A 6,320-nucleotide genomic window follows, 5' to 3' on the forward strand; every position below is an offset into this window, starting at 1 on the left:
GCCACATCTTTCTCCCATGGAGAGGCTGGGGGAGCAACTGGTGGGTTCAAACCACTGACCTTTAGGTTCACAGGCCAGTGCTTTAACCACTGCCCAACCAGGACTCCTCTAAAAAATGTGTATATCATACATGTATTTATATACCTTCTATTTTCCTTAGAATACCCTCAGAATACATATGAATAATACTAACTATAGCACAAAGGTAAAAGGGAACCGAAATAAACAAACAAAATCTCAGATACTGCCAATGGAAATATTACCAACTGAGAAAACAAAGACAATTGCCAGCTCCAGGCACAGAGACAGTGCTTCTGTTGCTACCAACCAATCAACCCATCGCTGTCAAGTCGATTCCGACTCATAGTGACCCTATAGGACAGAGTAGAACTGTCCCATAAGGTTTCCAAGGTTGTAAATTTCTACGGAAGCTCGAACCACCAACCTTTTGGTTAGCAGCCAAGTGCTGAACCACTGTCCAGGGCTCCTTTCTGTTGCTACAACTTCTCCTTTATACAATTAGTCCTACCCAAGGGGCCAGGATGCTCCTGTCATTAGCGTCTAGCAATTATCCCTCAGTTAAGAAGCAACTACTGCAGTGTTCCTGAGAAAAAGGTTCTGGACTCGTTTAAGAGGTGGGATCCTATTAAATCTCCATCAAGTCAAACAACGATAAGTCTCACGCTGGTTTTTAAAACTAATAACCATTTAACACCCACAATAAATACAAGTCGATGTTCACATTTCAGTCATTTGGCTCTATTTAGAATTTACTGAAAGTGATGTTTTCCACATATATCTTCTTTTGCAATTATCTTAATGGAAGCAGACATCTTTTCAGAGTTCGGCTTGTTTTTTAGGAAAAGGGAAGTTTTTGTCTGATTATTTTAAAAGCATTTGCAGAACTGTCAGATGTTTTTAGAATTCGAGGGCAAAGGACTCAGGGTACATATTTCAAATGACTTTTATTGCTATCATGGATTCAGGACTGTGTTCATAGCCAGAACGAAATTTAAATTTTTTTTTAATTTACTTATTGTTGTTGTTGAGAATATATACAGCAAAACATACACCAATTCAATAGTTTGTGTACCATTCAGTGACATTGATTACATTCTTTGAGTTGTGCAATCATTCTCACCTTCCTTTTCTGAGTTGTCCCTTCCCCATTGACAGAAACTCACTGCCCACTAAATTCCCTATCTAATCTTTCAAGTTGCTATAGTCACTTTGATTCCACATAGATAGTATAAAGAACTGTTTATACATACATCTTTGTAAATTTTGCAGTTGGTTCTCTCTGAAGCACAGAACTCTAAAGAATCTTAATGACTCAGTCTCATAGTTTTAATGTCTTTGTTCACATATAATATTTATTTTAGGTAATTATCTTATTTTTTAAAAAGCAATAACCTCTAAGCCATCTTGCAACTCAAAACAAACCAGGCTCGAACTGGAAATACAAACTCTTTTACTCCAGGTGTTTAATGAGCAATGAATGAAAATCTTTTCCTTGAGGGACAAATAAAGGGATATTGGAATTCAGGTAAACTTGTCAACTCTGCCAGCGATTAGAACTGGTTTCTCCAAACAGCAGTTTAGAAGACCAACGAGCAAACAGGAAGTTACTCATGAATGGAGTTAAGATAGGAAAAGATCCACTGTCTTTCCTGTTGGGAGGGCTTTCTAAGTCAATTTCTCATTATAGTAATGTTGACACTATAAAATCCTCAACATCATCGACCTTCTTTATTGGTAACTTTTCCAAAAGCAGAGAACTAGAAGGACTTGCAATTAAAGCAAACTCTTCAAACCCCTAGATATAATTTTATATCTTAGAAGAGACTCATTGGAAAGGAAGTGGAATTAAAGTGGCACTAGTATTGTCTTTGAGTGGCAACGTTAAGGTTGATTTTCTTTCTTCTTTCTCTTCTTTAAATTTTCCAGATTTTATACAATGAGCATGTATTTCCTTTATACTCAGGGAAATTTTTACTTAAAAAAGAAAAGAGAGGATGACAAAAGACGGAAGCCCACACTGCTTAAGAGGGCTTTAGTTTTTATTGCTCGGTGTGGGTTAAAGTTCAGGAGCTGATGCCAAACTCTTACCCTGAGTTCTGAGAATCAGTTAGTGAGGCAAGCACAGAGACTCCAGGTTCATCTGGGGCAAATGGGATTGACCTGGGATGATACCCTCTGGTACCCCTGGCATTTCTTGCTCCAGACTCCTGGCTCCTCATTGGCAGCCAGTCTTTGCAGCATTCCTTTCATCTTCAGGGTCCCAGTACTTCCCTATGGACCCTATTGCATTGCTTTCCTTCTGGGCAACTACCAACTTGGCATGACTCAGGATTATGAGTAATACTAAATCCAGGTGAGACAGCCGGATGAGTTTGCTACAAAATACACCCAACTTGCTATTGGACGAGGTCATTAAATATGGGGGTATACCTACAGAAATTATCTGCAATTGATACCAATCACTCTTACAGTCAAAAGCTCATACCCAAAAGTTTTTTGGTCTGATTTGGTATTGTTATTGGACCTCAGCTGCACAGAACTGAGACAATTTTCTACATTATGTAGACCTCATCCTTCACTTCATAGTCCTTATTACCATAAATGAACCACACATCAAGTTTTTTGTAGGGTCAAGGTAGTTTTTTAATTAACACTTGTCCTTTACTTAGTTCTACATCTTCTTTTCCATATTACTTGTCAGAACTCTGGGATTTCAATTGAGTCCTTTCCAAACGCTTCAGTGGATCCAAAGGCCCCTTTATCGAGGAAAGCATTGGCCCTACCAATCATCATCCTGGAGGCCCATCTCCACGTGGAAGGTGAGTAGCCTGTTGTTCTGAAGCATCCACCTCAGGCTTACTCCTCCTTTCTCAGGAAAACATTCGCTTTATACCCTGCTTCCAGAGGAACAAAGAGTCTCTTTCTCAATTATCTCCAGTTGAAAAGCCCTGGAAGAGCTCTCTGATTGGACAGTCCTTTGGTCATACCCCCATCCAGGGGTTGGAGGCGAGGTGGATGGGATTAGTGTTCCCAGAACCACAAGGTATGGGGAGGGATGGTTCCCCAAAGAAAGGGTTCCTGGGCAGATAAACAATATATGTCCACTCTACCCGTCATCTCTATGTGCACTGAGCATTCAGGAATCCTAAGAGAGGCTCTGATGGATTGGCATGAAGCACTGATTAAGAGCTTGGGCTTTCTAGTCAGCCTGGGTTCAAACCTGAGCTTTTTCATTCCCATATTGTAGGTCTTGGGTTCTTATTTAAACTCTTTAGGCCTCAGAATCTTCACCTTTAAAATGAGATCATTATTCTTACCTTACAGGGCTGTTGCGAGAATTAAATGAAATATTACTTGTAAAACATAGCACAGTTGCTGGCATATAATAAGTGCTTGGTAAAAGATATGATAACAATGATGATGATGATCCATTATGGAGTGCTTCTATTGGACAAGTTTTATTCCAAACCATGGAGAAGCAGCTAACTCCTTTGTGCCCAGCTTCGCCTTTACTTATGATTGCCTTTGACCAAGCAAAATCCTTGACCCAGTCCAACATGGGCAGATGAACAGAGGTGGTTTAATTCAACACACATTACATTGTTTCAACAACAGTATATGTAAAGAACCCCTTGGGGATGCTTTTTACAGCAAGGGATGCAAGGAGACAGGCTAATTGAACTTTGAAGATTGCTGTCATGGACATTAATCATACTGTGCCTGTCCGTTATCTTTTGAATAGCCTTTTAATATTTGGAGTAATTTTCTACATTATGTAGCCCTCATCCCTCACATAACGTTGAATTCCCGGCATCCTTTGTAGCTGAAATCTGGGCATATGATGTAGACACTTCCAGTTGGATATACTTGCATGAGACTGATTGGAAAGAGATCAACAGGAGGAAAGAAGGTCTGTGATGAGCTTCCATTCTGTAGGTGGCAGCAGAGATGTCTGGCCTTTGGGGCAGAATTGTTGCAAGGTGGAATTTCCCAATGTACAAACGCATCTGAGGTGCTCACAGAAGTCCCAATGGCAGTAAGTTCTAGTGCCTGCATTTAGGGCTTAGTTGTGGTAGCATCACTGGCAACCAGTTTCTCACTGGGCCATTTCTGGGATGAGGTTTGGCCCTTATTCTGGAAAAATGAGCCTTGAGACTGATTCTCCAATTCTCTTCATGATCATGTGAACTACCTGCTATTTTTAAACCCATTTTGTTGATCTAGCCAGACTGGACTCCATTGCTTGCTGCTTAGAAGCCTGACCAAAACAACTGCTCTCCAGTGAAATAGATCAGTCTTCAATTCTTGGGAAAAAAACACAAAAAACAAAAACAACCTTCTACTTTTCTTCATACTGTATGTTTACAAACATCATTAAAATATTGAATTAGCTCTTAATTCTAAAAATCCTTGAACACAAGAGTATGTATTGATTGGACCTGTGTGCAAGAATTCAAAGATTACAGGGACTTCCTAAACGTTGATGGTATCTAAAAATCTGAATTTGAGAAAGGCAGTTTCCTTGACTACAGTGTTACTATCATAACTCTATTACATTTCCCCAGATGAAAGAACACAAGGAAATTCAGGTTTGATAATTCTGAAGAACTACAGACATTACAGAAATGTCATGAACATTGATTGTATTGACTCTAATTTGGGCTGCATAAAAGAATTTCCACACTAATTGTTTTCTGGATAATTTTCATTTCCTTATGCACTTGTAACGCTTATAAATCTAGAGAGCCCCATGTAGTACAGCTGGAGCAGTATCACATTCAAGGAAGTACAGACCAAACCTGAGTTCTAGATACAGCTCTGGTCTTTAGAAGAACAATGGAGGAGATCCAAGGATAGATTCCACAACTCCTCTAGTTATCTCCTCAGCTACCTCGGTCCCTCCCCTACAATCTGATGCAGTGCCCACAAGTGGTGCTCGGGCACCTTCCAAGATAACTGGAGATTGTCCATATCTGAGGCTAATTGTAGTGGAAAAGATCACTGAAACTTTACTTAAAACAGGCTCCAAAATTTCACAGCAGATAGTGAAAAAATGTTTGGGATTTTATCTTAAAAATGAAACTGAAGATTAGAGAAGAAAATTTATTTTGTTTTAACAAAATTTCAGTTGTATTTTCAACTATGTGCTAATTCTCATAATGAACAGAGTGGATCAAATGTGGATTATTTTTAGTCATAATTTTCCTGACAAAAATACAGTAAAGCAAAATACAAAATCCTTCCCTTCACTTTTGACTTTCATAGCATTATAATGTCAAAGATTGCTTTTTGGGAAAATATCATAGGGCTTCGTCATTTTTCCCACAGGCTTCTCTTTAATACTTTGGCTTTCAAGATTATTATTTTTTAAAGGGATTTTGGTCAGTAACTTTCTTCAGTTTCTTCCCTTGGGTTGTTCACTGGATTAATTTAGCCAGGTCTTCTTCATTTGTCAAGAAAGCCTGTCATTCACGAACTTCTTTCAACATCACTTGTATCCGTTTTACGAAAATCTGCATCTTTTACAAGATCTGCACCACACTATGGAATGAATGTATATTGTATTTTCAGGTGTTTACAAGGTTGATGAACTGGCCAGAGACTAACCAACAAAGATGTTGACATAATGGGCCCCCATTGCTTTCAAGTCAAATTTGACTCATAGCGACCCTACAGAACAGAGGAGAACTGCCCCCATAGGATTTCCAAGGAGCAGCTGGTGGATTCGAACCGCCGACCTTTTGGTTAGTAGCCAAGCTCTTAACCACTGCGCCACCAAGGCTCCATAATGGGCTCAGCTAGATGTTAATATTATGTAATAGCAAGAAATATTCGAGAGGGGCTAATTTTATAACTGGTCAGCTCATTGGTGAATATTTTCATATCCTACGACTTTCTCTGTGCAACGTGGCGACTACAGAGACTGGATAATACAGACTTTGGATAACAAGGATCTCTTCTTTACCACTCTTTTTCTTTAGAGAAATTACCCATAGTACTTTTGTCCTCTTTACCTCTCCCTTCTCCTGCTGCCTAGAGTTCTGTGGCTCCCTGCCAATTACACCAATCCTGCATTGCAGAAGTCCAAAAATTAGTCTCACAGAGCTGGACCTTACACACAACTTCAGAGTCCACTTGGGTCTGTCTCAATTCTAACACATTTAGTCTCTCAGGACATTGAAGGTCTATAATTTTGGTCAGAACTGTAGTTCCAAGTCAAATATGTGTTTCTAATAGCAACTAATATGGGTCTTAGTAAACTCTTTTAAAATCACATGGTAAAATCAACGTCTTTCTTA

This window comes from Trichechus manatus, unplaced genomic scaffold (genome assembly GCF_000243295.1).
Source record: "Trichechus manatus latirostris isolate Lorelei unplaced genomic scaffold, TriManLat1.0 scaffold00132, whole genome shotgun sequence".
Classification (NCBI taxonomy): domain Eukaryota; kingdom Metazoa; phylum Chordata; class Mammalia; order Sirenia; family Trichechidae; genus Trichechus; species Trichechus manatus.